The sequence below is a fragment of the Astatotilapia calliptera genome, chromosome 2 (assembly GCF_964374335.1).
Source record: "Astatotilapia calliptera chromosome 2, fAstCal68.1, whole genome shotgun sequence".
Classification (NCBI taxonomy): domain Eukaryota; kingdom Metazoa; phylum Chordata; class Actinopteri; order Cichliformes; family Cichlidae; genus Astatotilapia; species Astatotilapia calliptera.
Window position 1 is genome coordinate 17,115,750 of NC_137423.1, and position 22,195 is coordinate 17,137,944.

The window sequence follows — 22,195 nt, forward strand, 5'->3', positions numbered from 1 at the left end:
ATGGCACCGAGTCAGAGCACTGGCTATGAATTTCAGACAGATAAGGCCTTAACTTAACAAAAAAGTTATCAATCGTTCTTTTCATCTTTTCTCATTTTGCGACCAAATTGGTCGCACTCTAGAGCCCTGGTATTATACTGTAAGAACAACAGGCTGGACTCTGCTTCTGCTCCTGTGCAAAGCTGATTATTAAATATGTGCAAACAGCAGCATGTTTTCTGTCGCTTTCCACATGTGGAAGGACATTAACGCCAACTTTTAAAAACCTGGCACTTCAGTAACCCCTCATTAGTCAATAGCTACGGATTAAATAGCAAAGCCCGATACTTATGTACTGAAACCAACTACTTCCGCTTGTCCACTTAAGTTAAAATGTTACATTTTTTCCTCTGATTATTTTTTTTAGCATTTTTTTTACTGAGTTTGTTACAAATATTCAGGTTAAAAAACTGTCCGAATTATTTTTAATGAGTTATGTTCACAAAGTCACATGTGCAGTACTCTGTACAGCTTGCATCCTTTAGGACAAATAATTTGAAGCATTAATATTTCTTGTTCACTGCTGATAACACCTCCGTATGTTGTGACCAGGATGCAGCAGCAGACTGAACAAGAACTGAAACCTGCTCCATCATCTCATCTTTGCAGATGTCCATTTATAAAGCATCAACAACTCAAAGGTAAACATGATATTGGAAAATGTGTTAGTATATAAGGCCTTTAAAACAAATAAAAAATAAACAGCTCATATGTCAGCTGTCGGCAGAACTGTAGGACTGAACAACTTCAGATCCCGACTGTGCGAGGACAGAAGGATCAGCTCTATTTCAGATTTGAGAGATAAACTTTATATTTCAGTTTGTGATTATTCTGTTCTGTTTGTGATTACAGGAGCCGTCCTCAGATTCAGACCTCAGCACCACCCAGTGACAGCAGACAGATCATCCTATATCTTCAATCTTTGTGGTAACTCCAAAATTAACTGAAGAAAACAGTACAAAGGTTAAAGTACCACATGTGCTGTCAGTGAAAGCTGCAGCTGTTTTATTGATAAAGTTAAAGACAAAAAGTCAAAAGGATTAATCACCCCTGTAACTGTGTCACTATACATCAGCATTAACAGTACCTCAGTTTGGTGTTTCAGAAAACTGCTGATCTCAGACCTGCACAACTTCTGTTTTAAACACTGAATGTACCCAGCTACATGAAGAGCACATGATTAATTCTCTGACACAATTAAATAAAGCCTGATTAAAGTCAAAGGATGTTACTTGTATTTGAACGAAAAACTTGTGATCTGGAATTCTTTCACTGTTTTTTGACAATAGTGTGTTATTTATCATAAAGTAATTCAGAGTCATTCATACTAGAGTAACCAGAGAGCACAACATATATTTAACTTTCTACAGGACTTAAAGCTATTATATTATGTAAAAGTCCAGACCCTCTGAGGATTATCTGAGTACTTCTAACATTACACAAAGCAAAGGTCTCCATCAGTGTTCATGAAATGCTGGGTTTATCCTTCTTGTGAAGGAGCTGCTGGTGAAGATCACGAGCCCTGCTTGATCCCGGCGATGAGTTTCAGTCTTCCTGGTGTTTCTGAAATGATGCCTCTCACTGTGGGTCAACAGAACATCTGGCACAGGACAGCTGTAATGAAAGAAATTGAAGTTTTGAAAAAAAAATCTTGGAAATGCCCTATATGTGAGAAGCAGATTTTGTATTTACTTTTCTTTTGCCAATCAAGATAACTAGAAGTATAATTTTCACCATACAATTACTGACCTTGTCATCTTCTTCACTGTCTGTTTTGGGCTCTGGCCTTGTCCTTCCCAGCACTCATGAGACTGCTTTGCTGCACTGTGGTATGAGGTGCTAACCTGTTGACAGTGTTGGGAAGGTTAATTTTAAAATGTATTCCACCAAAGATTATAGAAGTAATGTATTGTGAATACTTTACAACTACATGAATGTACTATTGCTGTGTGATTTATTACTATTACTGAAGGCTACTCGCCATACCAATACCTCTCTGCACGGCCCTGGGTAAGGCTGCACTTTTTGCAGCAATCTCGTGTAGAAAACTATTCCGCGCGTATATAAAACAGGTCAGCGGCTCCGAACCGTAGTAAAGGGACCTCTGGCTAATACGTCGGGTTCGTGTCGGGCTCGTAGCTGAAAACTAGTTTTACTTTGTTGTCTGGGTCGACTTTGCTAGCCAGAGACAGAGAGAGGCGTTGAAAGGCTGCTCCAACGGAACTTATTGTTTCAGAGGAAAACACGAACACGGTATACAGTCGAGTCTTAATAGCTTACTTACAGCTGGGCTCGTCAGGCACTCTTTTTGGCTGCAGTGTTTATTATTATATTTACATGCTTCCAGCTCCCGTTTCTGCTCCATGACAGCTCGTACTTTTCCTTTTTCTCCCTCCTCGCTCACAGACACATCACGGGTATGGCAGTCCATTCTCCCTGCAGCACGGACTACACTGCCGATGAGGCTACATTGTTTAGGGTTAGGCAGAGTGTTACAACAATGTAACACTCTGCCTGTCGCCTTCATATTAAATCATTTTTGTATAATAATTTTTAGAGGCTCTTGTTTGGGTTTCCACCGGTGTGGAATTACCAAAAATTGAGAGACCATAGCCTAACATATGAAACAGGAAAATACCGCCATGTAATCCATTTATTTCAACAAACTAACTGTATTCTCAATATCACCTATTGAACGGTAACTGTAACGGATACATTTACTCATATTTTGTATTTTAAATACGTAACGCCGGTGCATGTATTACATTACTCCCCAACACTGCCTGTTGATGAGATCTTGTGCCGCTCCTAAAACACCGGCCTCCAACTCCTAAAGAGACACGGGTGTCCCTAAATTTAGCAAATATTAGCTTCAGGCTAGCTTGCTACAACGAATAGGCTAATACCAGCATTTTACCACAAGTTCACCAGATGTAGCTAAAAAAAAAAACTAAACTAATGTCCAGTCCAGTGGGACAGCAAGGAAAAATGACAAAAAATGATTACTTACTTGCGGTTTCGAGGGTCAAGCTGAAATTGAAGCAGCCATTGAAAGACGGGAAGAGAGAAAGTTGGCAGCTTGGCCAGCACTAGTGGCCTCTATAATGCATGCAAATACATGCGGGCCGGAATCCCCGCCCCCCCAGCGCGCCCCCGGATGCCAAAACAGTGCCAGCAGATTGAAACTGAAAAATGGTTTGAAACCGAAAAATGGATTGAAACTGAAAAATGGTTTGTGTTGCGAAATCAGTTTTACCCCGGTTCTTTTCATTCCTCGAGCGTCCAGAGATGGCACCGGACTCAGTAGTCATTTTCACAAAATCTTTATTCATCTTCATTTACTCATCTTTATTCATCTTCATTTAAGCATGCACTTCTAGAAGGGAAGACGAGGCCGGTGTCCCTCTCCAAATCTTCACCCCTTTGTCTGTGAAACACAGTTTTATAGAAGTGACCCCATCATAAAACCCCCTACGGTGTGCTGCAAACTCTGTCTGTGTCTATGTGCACGAGCACATGAATGCCTACATGTGCGCGTTCCCTTGTGTCTATGTGAGTGCTCGTGAGTGAGTGTGTGCGCATACCTGTGTGTATGTGTGTGCACATGAGTGAGTGTGCGTGTGGATGTGTGTGCGTGACCGTTAAAACACTGTGGGTGTAGGTGACTCCCTAGAGGTCATAAAACCCCTCTCACTTCCAGACCACAGTTACAAATGTTGAGACCCCCACCCTAAAACTTCCCCTGGGGAATTTCCACTCAGTGGGGGAGGTCTACAATCTACTCCTACAATCAGCCTTTATTATAGTGAGGGCAGTGTCAGTGTCTCTACAACAGTTCTACATTATATTTTAACACATTTCTAAACTCTAAATCAGCTAAATATTCTACATTTGAAACAGAAAAAAATGGATTGAAACTGGAAAAAAAAATTGTAAGCGAAAACAAAAAAATTACAGTTTCAATTAATTGTTTTTCACTATCAATTTTTTTTTCGGTTTCAATACAAGATTTTTCAGTACATTTATTTCAGTTACGATATTTTTTTCGGTTTCATTTCAAGGTGGCATCGTTCTGATTCCACATAAACGCTTCATCACTCATCCAAGTGACTTCTTCAGTCTCAGCTGACTGCAGATTTCCCCAACCTTATAAACAGTACATTTTCATAGTGAAGGAAACTAACGCCACGGAATGAACAATGTGCTGGGGGGTTAGTTCCATGATTGTTAGTATGCAAATTCTTATGGCCATTGATCAATGACAACTAATCAAAGCCTACTGATCAATGGCCATGAATACCATTCACAGAAAGTGGGGAATGACTACAATCACAGCATTATAAGATGGCGAAAGATGTACCCTTGGGCCCCCCTTCTCGATTCAGAGATGGTCAGCATCCTGACAGCCCAATGGACGAAGCTGTCTCTCAGTCTGCGTGTTCTGGCCCAGAGGCTCTTCAGTATCCTTCCTGATGGCAGCAAACTGAAGACGCTGTTGAAGGGATGAGTGGAGTCACCTGTAATAGAGAGGACCTTCCAGATGAGGCAGGTGGAGTAGATCTCCTGCGGAGGGAGGCAAGAGAGGTCCCCACAATGCTCTCGGCTGCTCTCACTACCCGTTGTCATTTTTTCCTGCAGAACCCAGTGCAGGAGTCATACCACACAGTGATGCAGCTGGTGAGGATACTCTCAACTGTGCCTCTGTAGAAGGTTCTCATAATGGGGGTTGAATCCCTTGTGCTTCTCAGTTTGCAGAGGAAGTAGAGTCGCTGTTGGTCTTCTCCACATTCAGTGACAGGTTGTCGTTGCTGTACCACTCTGGCAGATGGTTAACTTCACCCCTGTAGTAGATCTCGTCGTGGGTCAGCAGAGTGGGGGCTCAACACACATCCTTGGGGAGCCCCCGTATTCAGTGTTCTTGGGCTGGAGGTCTTGCTGCCGACCCGTACTGTCTGCTGTCTTCCTGTCAAGAAATCTAGCAGCCCATTATACAGCAAGGTGCTGATCAGGGCATTTTGACTAGAGACTGGCCCACCAGGTATTATAGGAAAAACCATAAAGCCTTTGAATTAGTGATGGGATTTCCGGCTCTTTTTAGAGAACCGGCTCTTCCGGTTCGGCTCACTAAAAAGAGCCGGCTCTTTCGACTCCGAACCGGCTCTTCAGGCTGTTTTGTTGCTTTCATTTATTTATTATTAACAATAATATAAAATTATGCACAAAAGGAATTACTAATGTAAAAAAAAAAGTGGGTTTTTTTATATATGTTTATATATAAATATATACGGTGGCCCCTAGAGACAAAACACGTACAAACTACAAAAAGCACGTACAAACTCCAAAACACTTTTCTAGCATGAACTGAACTTCCAAAACAGAGCTACCTAGATCACTTAAATTGCACAATTGAAAGCATGAAAGCACATGTGTATTGTTTGTGTATTTATACGCAAGCATTCATATATAGTCAAATAATAATAAAAAATTTCATTTACCTGTTATTACCACACACCAAATCCAGTCGTTGGTACTTGCTGGCATGTGTAGCGACTAGGTAACAAAAGTTCAACGCTGCCCCCTAGCATCCTGGAGCACTTCTGTTGTCTTTTGTACGTGTTTTGGAGTTTTTACGTGTTTTGGAGTTTTTACGTGTTTTGGAGTTTTTACGTGTTTTGGAGTTTTTACGTGTTTTGGAGTTTTTACGTGTTTTGGAGTTTTTACGTGTTTTGGAGTTTGTATGTGCGTGTCATGGATCGCTGTGTGGCAAGCAGGAGGAGGACCCAAATGCAAAACTCACAGACACAGGGATGAACTCGAGAAACACAGCTTTAATGCTGGCACGGCAGAACACAGGAAATACAAAACTAAACTGGGGAAAAGTAAACTAACACTCGCAGGTAGACACAGGAAGATCCACACAACATGAGGGACGACGCGACACTGACTCAGAGAAACACAGGGTTTAAATACACTGGGAAGTAACGAGGGGAATGAGACACAGAAGGAGGGCACAGCTGGGAGAAATCAGGACTGACGAGACAAGCAAAGCAGGACGCATTCACATGAGACACGGACCATCAAAGTAAAACAGGAAGTATCACACAGAGACACGAACTTGACACAGTGGAGACAGCAACTAAGAAATACAGAGACATAAACCATAAGGCAGAGGTCTAAGAACCAAAATACACAGGGAAATACTCAGCTGGGAACACAAGAGACTAGACTAGAGAGAGTAACAAAAAACCAACCATGAGAACATAATGCACAATGCAGAGTGACAGAAAACAAGAAACTCAAACATGCAAAGACACACAATTACACAGAACAGAGGGGACACAGAGAGACATGAAGGGCAAGGGATCAAAACTAGAAGCCATAGAATAAATCACACACAAGTACAATAATACAAAAAAATCACAAAGAACTAAAAACGCTGGGTCAGGAGACCCAGGACCGTGACAGTACCCCCCCCTCAAGGGCTGGCTCCAGACAGCCCAAACACAGAAAAACAAAACCAAACAGAAAACAACCCAGGGCGGGCGGCAGGGGCCCAGGACGGAGGGCTCAGAACAGAAAACAAAAGAAGAGCACAGCAAACACCGGAGCCCAAGAAAACAACCCAAACACAGAGCAGTTCAGGGGGCCGACCATGCGGAAGGCAACGGCGGAGACGTGGAACCAGTTCAGGAGGCCGGCCGTGCGCAAGGCAACGGCGGCGACGTGGAAACAGTTCAGGAGGCCGGCCGTGCGCAAGGCAACGGCGGCGGCGAAGGAGACAACGGAGCAGTTCAGGAGGCCGACCGCGCGGAAGGCAGCGGCGGCTCTCCAGTGTTAGGCGCGCTGGCCATGGCCCGGTGGGCACAGGACCAGTCGGGGCCGGACCAGGCGACGACGGGGCCGGACCAGGCGACGACGGGGCTGCAGCAAGGGAAGCACAGGCTGGAGCTGCAGCAGGCGAAACAGAAGCCAAAGACTCTGAGGCCGGGCCAGACGAGGACGAAGACTCTGAGGCCGGGCCAGACGAGGACGAAGACTCTGAGGCTGGACCAGGCGGAGCTGCAGAGGCCGAGGCTGGACCAGGCGGAGCTGCAGAGGCCGAGGCTGGACCAGGCGGAGCTGCAGAGGCCGAAGCTGGACCAGGCAGAGTAGAAGCAGGGGCCGGACCAGACGAGGATGAAGACTCAGATGAAGCCGGACCAGGCGAAGCACAGGCTGAAGCTGGACACGGCGAGGATGAAGACTCGGATGAAGCTGGGCCAGGTGACGACGAGGCGGCCGCGGGTGGCGGCTGGACAGGCTCCTCGGACCCTCCAGCGGAGACAGGAGGCTGAACGGGCCCCTCGGACCCTCCAGCGGAGACGGGAGGCTGAACGGGCCCCTCGGACCCTCCAGCGGAGACGGGCGGCTGAACGGGCCCCTTGGACCCTCCAGCGGAGGCTAAGACAAAGCCAACAGGCATGAAGTCCTCTGGCGGACATGAGGACAACTGGCGCTGCACTGAGCACTGACTCTGCCCAGGCAATGCGAACATGGTGCAGTTCTTAGGGGGCTGCTTAAACTTCAGGGGTCCAGAATCAGCTGGGGACTGAGACCTAGCCTCTGGGGAAGCCCTGGAGTGGCAAACTGTGCCAACGGCGGCTAAACCATGAAAAGTACCCTGAGTAGAAATCAAGTTACCTCTCTGCATGGAGTGAATGAGCAAAACTGGCGACACAGGAGACTGAGCAGAGAGCGGCTGCTGGGCAGCTAACTGAGCTACTGGAGACACAGGTGAGAGTGGGAGCTGAGCTACTGGAGACACGGGTGAGAGTGGGAGCTGATGGTGGTGAAGTAGATAACGGCACGGGAGACTGAACTGAGGGCGTCTGCACCGGCACAGGGGACTGAACTGATGTCTGTTGTAATGGAGGTGGTGAGAGCGGAGTAGGCAGGGGAGTTGATGACTTCACAGGAGAATGAACCAGAGGTGAGTGCACAGGAGACTGAGCTAGAGGTGGTAGTGATAGTTGAGGGGAAAGTGGAGCTGGTGATTGAGTGGATGACTGTGCTAAGGGATGCTGCACTGGGGACACTGGAGACTGCACTGGGGACACTGGAGACTGCACTGGGGATACTGGAGACTGCACTGGGGACACTGGAGACTGCACTGGGGAAAGCAGGGCTGCAGGAGGCTGCACTGGGGACACTGGAGACTGCAATGGGGATTGCAGTGATGGTTGTAGTGGAGGTGTGACGGGTGGAGGAGTGGCTGAAGTGGCTGCGGGTCGGGCGGCTAGTGGCTCAGCTATAGAGCATATTAACGGCAGGGCTATGGGTTGAATGTCTGACTGAGTAGCAGCCTGAATGGCTGGGTGTAGTGATGGTGGTGGTGGAAGGGAAACAGGTGGTAGTGTGGATGACGGAACTAAGGGCGACTGAGTGGCAGACCGAACTGATGACTGAAGCGATGGTAGAGGTGAAAATGGAGCGTGTGGTGGAGTTAATGGCTGTGCTAGCGGGGACACAGGAGATGGAGCTAGCGCTTCTGGCTGGGCAGCTAAGTGAAAAAACACAGCCCCGGAATAAACAGTCCCAAAGTCAGGAAACTCTTGATTGTCCCTTCCACTCACCACAGCTGGCAACTCAGACGTCTCGGGGTCTGGCTGTGGCGGTGGGTGTCGGCGGCGTGAATGCCGTTTTCTTCGGGAAGCCGGAGGTGCGGTGATGGAGGAAACTGGCAACGACGGAGAGATCACGGCCGGCTCCTCATCCTCCGACCACATTGCTGCGAGAAAAGCAGCGGGTGAGTGACAGTCAGAGTGGAGGGTGGATGGAGAGGAGTCCAGTGGCAGCGGCGTGGAAACGTTTCCCGATTGTGGCGGTCGCTGTTGCGGTATGACGAGCTCGCGAGCTTGTACTGTCTCCTTGGCTTTCTGCAGATTGGACAGTAGGCCCGAAAATCCTGAGAGCTCGCGAAGATGGGGATTCCCCTTGAGAATTGCCTCGATGGCGTTTATCCCAATGGACATTGCTTTAATGTCCGAGGCATGGGAAACTCGCTCCCACAGGCTGAAGATGCGGGCCAAATCGCTTTCCCGGGAGGAGCCTGCTGGGTCCATGTCTGGTCGCGTCGTACTGTCATGGATCGCTGTGTGGCAAGCAGGAGGAGGACCCAAATGCAAAACTCACAGACACAGGGATGAACTCGAGAAACACAGCTTTAATGCTGGCACGGCAGAACACAGGAAATACAAAACTAAACTGGGGAAAAGTAAACTAACACTCGCAGGTAGACACAGGAAGATCCACACAACATGAGGGACGACGCGACACTGACTCAGAGAAACACAGGGTTTAAATACACTGGGAAGTAACGAGGGGAATGAGACACAGAAGGAGGGCACAGCTGGGAGAAATCAGGACTGACGAGACAAGCAAAGCAGGACGCATTCACATGAGACACGGACCATCAAAGTAAAACAGGAAGTATCACACAGAGACACGAACTTGACACAGTGGAGACAGCAACTAAGAAATACAGAGACATAAACCATAAGGCAGAGGTCTAAGAACCAAAATACACAGGGAAATACTCAGCTGGGAACACAAGAGACTAGACTAGAGAGAGTAACAAAAAACCAACCATGAGAACATAATGCACAATGCAGAGTGACAGAAAACAAGAAACTCAAACATGCAAAGACACACAATTACACAGAACAGAGGGGACACAGAGAGACATGAAGGGCAAGGGATCAAAACTAGAAGCCATAGAATAAATCACACACAAGTACAATAATACAAAAAATCACAAAGAACTAAAAACGCTGGGTCAGGAGACCCAGGACCGTGACAGTGCGTCAGGGTTCATACATGCTTCAGGGTTCGTACGTGATTTGAAGTTTGTATGTGCTTTGTCTGTAGGGGCCAACGTAAATATACTTTTATTTATTCACGGCACATAAAATGTAATAAATAAATCATATAATACAAAAACCAACTATTCACATTTCAACTTTTAACTATTTAAATTTTCAGCTTTTTCCTTTTACAAAATTAAAGTGAAACAACACAAAACACTGCAAACCAGTTGTGGACGATTACTATACCTTTCTAATGTGACGTTGTTGTCCCTGGCTCTCTTTCTCTCTCTCTCCCTCCTGCTCTGTTCAGTGCTACTGAGTGTAACTACCGCCCTTCTATGTAATCAGAATGATGCCACCTTGAAACGAAACCGAAAAAATATTGAAACTGAAAAAAAAATATTGTAACTGAAATAAATGTACTGAAAAATCTTGTATTGAAACCGAAAAAAAAAATTGATAGTGAAAAACAATTGAAACTGTAATTTTTTTGTTTTCGCTTACAATTTTTTTTTTTTCGGTTTCAATCCATTTTTTTCTGTTTCAATCCATTTTTTTTCGGTTTCAAACCATTTTTCACTTTCAATCCATTTTTCGGTTTCAATCCATTTTTCACTTTCAATCCATTTTTCACTTTCAATCTGCTGGCACTGTTTTGGCGTCCGGGGGCGCGCTGGGGGGGGTATTTCCGGCCCGCATGTATTTGCATATATTATAGAGGCCACTAGTGCTGACCAAGCTGCCATCTTTCTCTCTTCCCGTCTTTCAATGGCTGCTTCAATTTCAGCTTGAACCTCCAAACCGCAAGTAAGTAATCATTTTTTGTCATCTTTTCTTGCTGTCCCACTGGACTGGACATTAGTTTAGTTTTTTTTAGCTACATCTGGTGAAGTTGTGGTAAAATGCTGGTATTAGCCTATTTGTCGTAGCAAGCTAGCCTGAAGCTAATATTTGCTAAATTTAGGGACACCCGTGTCTCTTTAGGAGTTGGAGGCCGGTGTTCTAGGAGTGGATCTCAGGATCTCAACAGGCAGTGTTGGGCAGTAACATAATACATGCACCGGCGTTACGTATTTAAAATACAAAATATGAGTAAATGTATCCGTTACAGTTACCGTTCAATAGGTGATATTGAGAATACAGTTAGTTTGTTGAAATAAATGGATTACATGGCGGTATTTTCCTGTTTCATATGTTCGGCTATGGTCTCTCTATTTTTGGTAATTCCACGCTGGTGGAAACCCAAACAAAAGAGCCTCTAAAAATTATTATACAAAAATTATTTAATATGAAGCCAATAGCAGAGTGTTACAGGCATCGCCCTAAACAATGTAGCCTCATGGGCAGTGTAGTCCGTGCTGCAGGGAGAATGGACTGCCATACCCGTTATGTGTCTGTGAGCGAGGGAGGGAGAGAAAGGAAAAGTACGAGCTGTCACGGAGCAGAAACGGGAGCTGGAAGCATGTAAATATAATAATAACCACTAAAGCCAAAAAGAGTGCCTGACGAGCCCAGCTGTAAGTAAGCTGTTAAGACTCGACTGTATACCGTGTTCGTGTTTTCCTCCGAAACATTAAACAGCCTTTCAACGCCTCTCTCTGTCTCTTGCTAGCAAACTTGACCCAGACAACAAAGTAAAGCTAGTTTTGAGCCCAACACGGAACCCGACGTATTAGCCAGAGGTCCCTTTACTACGGTTCGGAGCCGCTGACCTGTTTTATATACGCGCGGAATAGTTTTCTACACGAGATTGCTGCAAAAAGTGCAGCCTTACCCAGGGCCGTGCAGAGAGGTTTAAAGGCGCGGGTGCTCAAAGTTAAAAAGGGGCACATTGAACCAGGCTGAATAACAACAACACACATTCATCAAGAATCTAATATGGGCAACAAGGCAAAGCAAACGTAGCCAATGTTTTAGCTGTTGAGGGGTTGCTGCTGATAGTGCTGGAGGGCAGGGCTGTGTTGATCTGAGACTGTAGACACTAAAAAGTCCATAGGAGAGATGGTAGCTGATTAAACAAGTGTCATGAGATAATAACAAAATGCAAAGATTGGTGACAGCGCTTGGAACCATAAGGACACAAAAAACTGTGAGAAATAATTTAGGCTCTGCCTGTGAATCACTCTTTGCTTCTCTTCTTCCTTCCATCCCATCATTTCATATATCATTCTCCACTTGCTATGTGAGAACAAGGCACAACTTGCTATTGCAATAAACTATAATCTAATTATCCACACCTAACAACTCTTGCACTTAATCTATAATAAAATGATGACAGAAAAATGTTATAGCATTGCCTTTAGTAGCCTCACACAGCTCCTGCTGTTTCCTCCTCATGTCCTTACCAGCCATGTCTGGACAATGTTATATCAGGAGTAATATTTTTTTTAAAAATCCATCTAAATAAAACACACACATGCACGCACACACAGTGACATTTTAGACCTTCTTCAGTATACTGTATATACTATGGGCATCATGGTGCTGATCCAGAATCCTTACATTATTATTTATTACTAGAGCTACAATAATAAAGCAATGAGGAGGGGGAAGTAATAAATATGAAATAATGTCATTATGATGATTCCATTTGTTTCACTATCCACTCTGTGCAGGGGCAAAGCTTATTACATTTTTAAACTGTAGAGATACAATAATTTTACTGCTGTAAAATCCAAATTTTGTACACCTACTTACTGGTTTTGTCGCATCAGTCTGTGTCTCTGAGTTAACTTGTGTTTCTCCTACAGCTCCGGACCGCTAAAAATGCGCGTGCTCTTTGTGAGCTCGTTCCCGGCTCGTAACCAGCGTGTTCTGCCGTCAAGGGCGATCATTGGTTAAATGTGATCATGTGACTGATGCAAGCCAGATCCTTTTATTTAGCAAAACTGTGATTAATAGTTAAATATTATTGTTGAGGGGCACAGACAGGACTCCGCACGCACACACACACACATAAAAAAAATAATAAATTTTTTTTTAAAAAGTTGCCTCAACAAAAGGGCACTTTGGGCACCCATCAGGAAAGGGGCGGGTGCTCAAGCCCCTCTAGCCCCCCCCCCCCCCCCCCCCCCCTGCCTTACCTAATGTCCACCTACTGTTACTCATTTATATTAAGATTTTAACATCTAGTTGGTATTGGTATGGCGAGTAGCCTTCAGTAATAGTAATAAATCACACAGCAATAGTACATTCATGTAGTTGTAAAGTATTCAGAATACATTACTTCTATAATCTTTGGTGGAATACATTTTAAAATTAACCTTCCCAACACTGTCAACAGGTTAGCACCTCATACCACAGTGCAGCAAAGCAGTCTCATGAGTGCTGGGAAGGACGAGCCCAGAGCCCAAAACAGACAGTGAAGGAGATGACAAGGTTAGTAATTGTATGGTGAAAATTATACTTTGTTATCTTGATTGGCAAAAGAAAAGTAAATACAAAATCTGCTGCTCACATATAGGGCATTTCCAAGATTTTTTTTTTTCAATACTTCAATTTCTTTCATTACAGCTGTCCTGTGCCAGAAGTTCTGTTGACCCACAGTGAGAGGCATCATTTCAGAAACACCAGGAAGACTGAAACTCGTCGCCAGGATCAAGCAGGGCTCGTGATCTTCACCAGCAGCTCCCTCACAAGAAGGATAAACCCAGCATTTCATGAACACTGATGGAGACCTTTGCTTTGTGTAATGTTAGAAGTACTCAGATAATCCTCAGAGGGTCTGGACTTTTACATAATAAAATAGAATAGAATAGAATTCAACTTTGTTGTCATTACACATGCACAGGTACAGGGCAATGAAATGCAGTTTGCATCCATCCAGAAGTGCTTTAGCCATGCTATAGGTATATTACAATATATATTAGCAATAATATAGATATGTGAGTATATTACAGAAATGGGTCTATTATGGTATGTTACAATGTACACGGTATAAAGTATGTTAAGAATATTCTATAAGTATAAGTATGTACAGGCTGTAGTGAGTACAAACTATGTACAGGCTATGAACAGGATATAAATATGAAAAACTATACAGAAATCTGAGATATACAGTTATACAGAAATGTGAACTAAGCCTGTTCAGTCCTACAGTTCTGCCGACAGCTGTTTATTTTTTTTTATTTGTTACTAACACATTTTCTAATATCATGTTTACCTTTGAGTTGTTGATGCTTTATAAATGGACATCTGCAAAGATGAGATGATGGAGCAGGTTTCAGTTCTTGTTCAGTCTGCTGCTGCATCCTGGTCACAACATACAGAGGTGTTATCAGCTCAGTATTGAACAAGAAATATTAATGTTTCAAATTATTTGTCCTAAAGGATGCAAGCTGTACAGAGTACTGCACATGTGACTTTGTGAACATAATTCATTAAAAATAATTTGGACAGATTAACCTGAATATTTGTAACAAACTCAGTAAAAAAAAAAAAAAAAAGCTAAAAAAATAATCAGGGGAAAAATTTAACATTTTAACTTAAGCTGACAAGCGGAAGTAGTTGGTTTCAGTACATAAGTATCGGGCTTTGCTATTTAATCCGTAGCTATTGACTAATGAGGGGAATTTAAAAGTTGGCGTTAATGTCCTTCCACATGTGGAAAGCGACAGAAAACATGCTGCTGTTTGCACATATTTAATAATCAGCTCTGCACAGGAGCAGAAGCAGAGTCCAGCCTGTTGCTCTTACAGTATAATACTCATAATAAAAGTACAGTAACCGTGGTTAGTCATTGAGCAGCCCGGTGCGTTTCTCTTGATTTCTTTAGTCAGGGTAAATTCATTCACCTGCACGGGCTAGCTAAACGAACTTTACAAAAGAAGTTTCCCCGACAGCCGAGTGCTCATCTTAGCTAGCTACCTAGCTAGCTAAGGACCTAAATTACGGATTAGCTTACAAACACCATCACCGCATCAAAAATGATGCGGTGGGGCCTCAGGTCCTCCTGTCCGGTAGTCCAATTTACTGAAGAACACCTCAGGCTGTCACTTTGAAATAGTCGGTAATGTAAACGATGGACCTCTCAGCATCTGCCATTCCCGAACGTGCGAGTTTGTCCGTGACCGCAGCCGCGTCGTCAGTGTTTTCTCCAGTCATTGGTCAGCATTATAATATATGCAGATACATGCGGGTCAGAATCCCCGCCCCCCCCCCCCCCCCCCCCCCCCCAGCGCGCCCCCGTACGCCAAAACAGTGCCAGCAGAGTGAAACTGAAAAATGGTTTGAAACCGAAAAGTGGATTGAAACCGAAAAGTGGATTGAAACCGAAAAATGGATTGAAACTGAAAAAAATGGATTGAAACTGAAAAAAATTGATTGAAACTGAAAAAAAAATTGTAAGTGAAAACAAAAAAATTACAGTTTCAATTAATTGTTTTTCACTATCAATTTTTTTTTCGGTTTCACTACAAGATTTTTCAGTACATTTATTTCAGTTACAATATTTTTTTTCGGTTTCAATATTTTTTTCGGTTTCATTTCAAGGTGGCATCGTTCTGATTCCATACCCTTCCCCCCTCTGCCCAGCATAAAGCACAAGGCTCGCATGCTGAGTGAAGCGGAAAAAAGTGCGAGAGAGAGAGAGGGTGAGAGAAAGAAAAAAAGAAAAAAAAACTCCACGGCTCGCGATAAGGAGCTGGCTCGCGTCGTTCACGTCAAAGACCTGGCTCTAAGAGCCATTTCGTTCGTGACCGACCCATCACTACTTTGAATGAAAACAAACGCTGTTGTCACAGTGATGTACACTGTCTTGTTGGTATATATGTATCAATCTAATAAACTTAAACCTACACCATCCTCCCTATTCTGGTATTCTAAACAGTACCCAAAAGTAGACTGCTTGGTCGAGTTAACCTCCTAAACTATCTAGAACACATGGTGAAAACCTGAAATTAAGACAGAGGAGACTAGAGGTCAGACATGATCATTACTGATTACTGATGACAGATTTAGATATATTTTCATAAACCATTCATTTGCCACATCAATAAACAGCATGGCAGGGCAAAATATTTTTTCTAACATGGCAACCTTTAAAAAGTGAAAAAAGATAGAAAGACAGGTGAGAAAGAATAAAACTTAATTGACTTTTTGATGGCATTTTACACACAGTATCTAGAAAATGTGGGAAAATACTGGCATCATATACAGTACTTCTGAAGAAATTATGTTGGGATCCTCGAAAAAATTACTATGTACAATAATGGATTTCTATACATTTTACATCAGATGAAAACGTTTGTTGTAAGAGTCAGATAATTATTTATTCAAAGTTTCTAAATGACATAACAAAGAAAAGTATTTCCTCCTCCTTGAATCGCTACCTTATCGTGGTGGAGGGGTTTGTGTGTCCCAGGGATCCCAGGGGCTATGTTGTCTGGGGGCTTTTGCCCCCTGGTAGGGTCTCCCATGGCAAATTGGTCCTGGGTGAGGGACCAGACAAAGAGCGATTCAGAAGACCCTTATGAAAAGAATATCGAGGGAACAGTTTACCCTGCCCGGGATAGGGTTACCGGGGCCCCGCCCTGGAGCCAGGCCCGGGGAGGGTGCCCGAGGGCGAGCATCTGGTGGCCTGGCCTTAGTCCATGGGGCCCGGCCGGGCACAGCCCGAAGAGGAGACATGGGCCCATCCTCCCGCAGGCCCACCACCCGCAGGAGGCGTCATAGGGGTCGGGTGCATTGTGTGCCGGGTGGCGGCCAGGAGCGGAGGCCCTGGCGGACTGACCCCCGGCTGCCAAGACTGGCAATAGGGACATGGAATGTCACCTCTCTGGTGGGGAAGGAGCCTGAGTTAGTGCGTGAGGTTGAGAGGTACCGGCTAGATATAGTCGGACTCACCTCTTCGCATGGCTTGGGCTCTGGAACCAGTCTCCTGGAGAGGGGCTGGACTCTGTCTCAGTCTGGAGTTGCCCCTGGTGAGAGGCGGCGGGCTGGGGTGGGTATTCTAATATCCCCTCGGCTTGCTACCGGTACGTTGGGGTTTTTCCCGGTGGACGAGAGGGTTTGTTCCCTGCGCCTTAGGGTCGGGGAACGGGTCCTGACTGTCATCTGCGCTTATGCGCTGAGTGGCAGTTCGGAGTACCCAGCCTTCTTAGAGTTCCTGGGGGGGGGGGGGGGGGTGCTGGAAGGTGCTCCACCTGGAGACTCTGTTGTCCTGCTGGGAGACTTCAATGCTCACGTGGGTAACGACAGCAAGACCTGGAGGGGCGTGATTGGGAGGAATGGCCTCCCTGATCTGAACCCGAGCGGTGCTTTGTTATTGGACTTCTGTGCTAATCACAGTTTGGCCATAACGAACACCCTGTTCGAACATAAGAGTGTCCATAAGTGCATGTGGCACCAGGATGCTCTAGGCCGTAGGTCGATGATCGATTTTGTAATCGTATCAGCAGACCTGCGACCATATGTTCTGGACACTCGGGTAAAGAGAGGGGCTGAGCTGTCAACTGATCACCACCTGGTGGTGAGTTGGATCAGGTGGCGGGGGAGGACGCTGGACAGACCTGGTGCACCTAAACGCGTAGTGAGGGTGTGCTGGGAACGTCTAGCAGAGGCCCCAGTCCGCGAGATCTTCAACGCACACCTCCGGCAGAGCTTCAACAGCATTCCGAGGGAGACTGGGGACATTGAGTCCGAATGGACCATTGTTACGATTCGATGTTGTCAGTGTTTTGTTTTAGGCGTGACTGTTATGTGTTTTCTGTTTTACTTTGAAGGTCTGTCTTATCTCAGTGTGTTCAGTTCACGCTTCCTTGTCTCGTCAGTTCTGATTTGCCCCAGCTGTGTTTCCCTCCTGTTGTCCATTCCCTGATTGCTCCCTCTATGTATTTAAGCCCTGTGTTTCAGTTTGTCATGGTCGTGATCTCCCCCCGTGTTGTAAATAGTTTGTTGTATATAGATGTAAATAGTTGTCGATACTTTTTTAACTCGTTAGCTGTAGGGGTGAGAAGCCATTTTTCTTTGGGAACCTTTTCTCCTGTTTTTGGTTAGGGAGGCAGGTAAGACACCTGTAATTTTCATTTGAGGTTTTCTGTGAAGGTAAGCCAGCTGCATTTCATTTCTAGAGTTTTTGTTTGTTTTGGCCATGCTCACCCTGATGCCTGCTACCTTTTGGGACTCAATAAACTGACTGGCTGTTGTGAAATCCGTGGTAGCCGTTTTTTGTTGGTTCGTCCTCCTTGAGAGCAGGGAGTGTGGGGGGCATTTTTTCCTTATTTTTATTTTCCTTATGTCGCACGCCGGTTCCCTGGGCTGGGGTGTAACACCATGTTCAGCGTCTCCATTGCCGAAGCTGCTGCATTGAGCTGCGGCCGCAAGGTGGTTGGTGCCTGCCGTGGTGGTAATCCCTGAACCAAATGGTGGACACCAGAGGTGAAGGGAGCCACCAGGCTGAAGAAGGAGTCCTATCGGGCTTGGTTAGCCTGTCGGACTCCGGAGGCAGCCGACAGGTATCGACAGGCCAAGCGGAATGCAGCTCGGGCAGTGGCTGAAGCAAAAACTCGGGTGTGGGAGGAGTTCGGAGAGGCCATGGAAAAAGACTTTCGGACTGCCTCGAAGACATTCTGGCAAACCGTCAGGCATCTCAGGAGGGGAAAGCGGTGCTCTACCTTCACTGTGTATAGTGCTGGCGGAGCGCTGCTGACGTCGACTGAGAAAATTGTCAGGCGGTGGAAGGAATACTTTGAGGACCTCCTTAATCCCACTGACACGTCTTCCGAGGAGGAAGCAGAGTCTGGGGATGAGGGGAATGACCCGCCAATTTCCGGGGGCAAGGTCACTGAGGCAGTTAAACAACTCCTTGGTGGCAGAGCCCCTGGTGTTGATGAGGTCCGCCCCGAGTTCCTGAAGGCTCTGGATGTTGTAGGGCTGTCCTGGTTGACACGCCTCTGCAATGTTGCGTGGAGATCAGGGGCAGTACCTGTAGACTGGCAGACCGGGGTGGTGGTTCCCATCTTTAAGAAGGGGGACCGGAGGGTGTGTTCCAACTACAGGGGGATCACACTCCTAAGCCTCCCTGGGAAAGTCTATGCTGGAAAGGAGAGTTCGTCTGCTAGTCGAACCTCGGATACAGGAGGAACAATGCGGTTTTCGTCCTGGTTGCGGAACACTGGACCAGCTCTTTATCCTTTTGAGGATACTTGAGGGTGCATGGGAGTTTGCCCAACCAGTCTACATGTGTTTTGTGGACTTGGAGAAGGCATTCGACCGTGTCCCTCGGGGTGTCCTGTGGGAGGTGTTGCGGGAGTATGGAGTGTCTGGCCCATTGCTACGGGCCATTCGATCTCTATACAACCGTTGTAAGAGCTTGGTTCGCATTGCCGGCAATAAGTCGGACTCGTTCCCAGTGGGTGATGGGCTCCGCCAGGGCTGCCCTTTGTCTCCGGTTCTGTTCATAATTTTTATGGACAGGATTTCTAGGCGCAGCCAAGTGGCAGAGGGCTTTCACTTTGGTGGCCTCAGAATCTCATCTCTGATTTTTGCGGATGATGTGGTTCTGTTGGCTTCATCGGGTGAGGGCCTCCAGCTCGCACTGGAACGGTTCGCAGCCGAGTGTGAAGCAGCAGGAATGAGGATCAGCACCTCCAAATCTGAGGCCGTGGTTCTCAGCCGGAAAAGGGTGGAGTGCCCACTCCGGGTCGGGGATGAGTTCCTGCCCCAAGTGGAGGAGTTCAAGTATCTCGGGGTCTTGTTCGCGAGTGATGGGAGAAGGGAGCCGGAGATCGACAGACGGATTGGGGCTGCAGCTGCAGTAATGCAGACGCTGCACCGGTCCGTTGTGGTGAAGAGGGAGCTGAGTGTAAAAGCGAAGCTCTCAATTTACCGGTCGATCTACGTCCCTACCCTCACCTATGGCCACGAGCTGTGGGTAGTGACCGAAAGAACGAGATCGCGGATACAAGCGGCAGAAATGAGCTTCCTCCGAAGGGTGGCTGGCCTCTCCCTTAGAGATAGGGTGAGAAGTTCGGCCATCTGGGAGGGGCTCAGAGTAGAGCCGCTGCTGCTCCACATCGAAAGGAGCCAGCTGAGGTGGTTCGGGCATCTGACAAGGATGCCCCCTGGGCGCCTCCTGGGTGAGGTGTTCCAGGCATGTCCCACCGGGAGGAGGCCCCGGGGCAGACCCAGGACACGCTGGAGAGATTATATCTCTCGGCTGGCCTGGGAACGCCTTGGTGTTCCCCCGGATAAGCTGGAGGAGGTGGCTGGGGAGAGGGAGGTCTGGGCCTCTTTGCTTAGGCTGCTGCCCCCGCGACCCGGCCTCGGATAAAGCGGATGAAGATGGATGGATGGATGGATGGAGAAAAGTATTTCTTTGTGCCCCCCCCCCTTTCCCTGTTAATGCCCTACATGGCCCCCTGGCAAAACTTTGCTAGACCCACCCCTGCACAGTTACCAGCTGTCAGCTACTTAGAAAAGGATCCTGGTGTTATTTAGCTCTCAAACTGTTCATAACTTCCCATCAACTCAATCATGTCACCTAAAAGGTAAATCTGTTTCTCCATCACCTGTTGATGATCCAGTGAGGACATCTCCTAGTTTCATCTTCATGTTTCCCTCTCACCAGATAACCAAACCGATATTATGACCAGCAGCTTTCACAGCTGTGGCTCCAGCAAACATCAGCTGAAACTAGAAATTAATATTAAATAAATTCTAACAACAGCTGATCAAGCTTAAACGTCCTGCTGTTGCTTAGCGCGACATCCGCCGGTTTCTTCTTTCTGGAGCAAAGTGGGAGATAAACAAATAAGAGAGAAAAGCCAATCAGCTGATCATTGATCAGTTTCATGATTGAAGTAGAAACAGGAGAGGGAGGGGAGAGAATGAGAGAAGAAGAGGCAGCTGTGCAGCAAAGACACGGAATAACTCCAGTTTTGTGTCTTTTTCATTGTAGCTGAAGTCCGGTACAAACTGTTCCTTTTCACCTCAATACGAAACAAGCAATATTTTCTCTGAATACCAGAAGATTCCGTTTTTTACCGGACGGTTGGAAACTCTAATAACTAACCTTATAAATAAAATAAGATAAAACAAGTTCAACATCAATAATATCATAGCACCCGCCCAGCAATATAGAAACTCCATTATGCTAGCTAGTAGCATAATGGTTATTATTGTAATAACAATTACAAGTTATTGTAACTGACTGTAAAAAGTCTGTAAAAACACAACATTAAAAGTCCAGTGGAGCGGTACAGAAGGGAAACCCGGCGGTGTCCTCACCTTCCTCTCCGCGTTCTGCTGTTCTGCTGCTGTTGATGATTTAAAGTCTCACACACAACCTGTCGAAGGGGGAGGGGGGCGGTTGCTTCCAAATAGAGCACATTTCATTCATAATGTTGTAAATCCAAGCCCATTATCTATTCATGATTTGAATCCTGGGTTGTGCGAAATCCTAGAAATACACCTTAGACAAAGTGAATCTGTGTTAGGTTATGTTGTGGTGATCCTCGGGTTGGGGGATTTGTGTTCATACTGGAGTGCAAAATTAAAACCAATGGAAGATGGACAAGAAAAGTTCAAAGCCATCAGGTCCTCAGTTTAGAAAAAAGAGAAAAGAAGAGGAGGAGAAATGAGAAAAAGATACAGGTAAGCAGATGTGTCATTGGATAATGGCAGGTCATCCTGAAACAATCAGAATCAGAATACTTTATTAATCCCTAAGGAAATAATGTGGGTTACAGTTGCTCCAAGAAGAAATTGTAAAAAATAGTAACAGTAACAGACTAAACATGAAACAATACATTATGTTACAGATTTGAATATATTATTAATTAGTCGTTGTCAATTGTTGATTCGTCCTGTTCTCATTGTATGACGAATTATGATAGCCGTTTGCATACTATGCATACTCTCTCTCTCTTCATGTGTGTGTGTGTTTCTCTGGTGAAATTCAGTATGGTTTCGACAACAGTTCTATGTTAATGTACAATCCTTAATATGTTTTGTGTGTGTGTGTGTGTGTGTGTGTGTGTGTGTGCATGGGGTGGGGGGCGTCAGAGGGAGTGCTCGCCCAGGGCGCCAAACAGGCTAGGACCGCCACTGCACCTGCCAGCGTGTTGCATCTGCTGGCCTCCACCACTTGCTAATGTTACTGAATCTGTGGAAGCTCTGCAATAGCCACCACCAAACAACTGAGTTATTTTTACACATCTCCCTTCATCTGGCCAATCCACCACCTTTCAGTGTTTATACCGTTACGGAAAAAAAAAAAACGGCCCATAAAAACGAAAAATCACCATCGGCCCCCCGGGCAAATGCCCGGTATGCCCGATGGCCAGTCCAGCTATGGCCATGAAAGGTGCAAT

General features: G+C 45.8%; 2 long non-coding RNA genes across 2 annotated transcripts; one reads left to right on the forward strand and one right to left on the reverse strand.

Annotated features, from left to right (window-relative positions):
* Window positions 1-911: 911 nt before the first annotated feature.
* LOC145432446 (uncharacterized) lies at window positions 912-3,974 on the reverse strand. Its single transcript, XR_013912744.1, has 3 exons — window positions 3,050-3,974; window positions 1,789-1,883; window positions 912-1,653 (listed from the first exon to the last, which is right to left on the reverse strand). It is a non-coding gene; the product is annotated as an uncharacterized LOC145432446 (long non-coding RNA).
* Window positions 3,975-10,377: 6,403 nt separating this feature from the next.
* LOC145430519 (uncharacterized) lies at window positions 10,378-13,897 on the forward strand. The gene is made up of 3 exons (XR_013911103.1): window positions 10,378-10,691; window positions 13,168-13,262; window positions 13,398-13,897. It is a non-coding gene; the product is annotated as an uncharacterized LOC145430519 (long non-coding RNA).
* The last annotated feature ends 8,298 nt before the right edge of the window (window positions 13,898-22,195 follow it).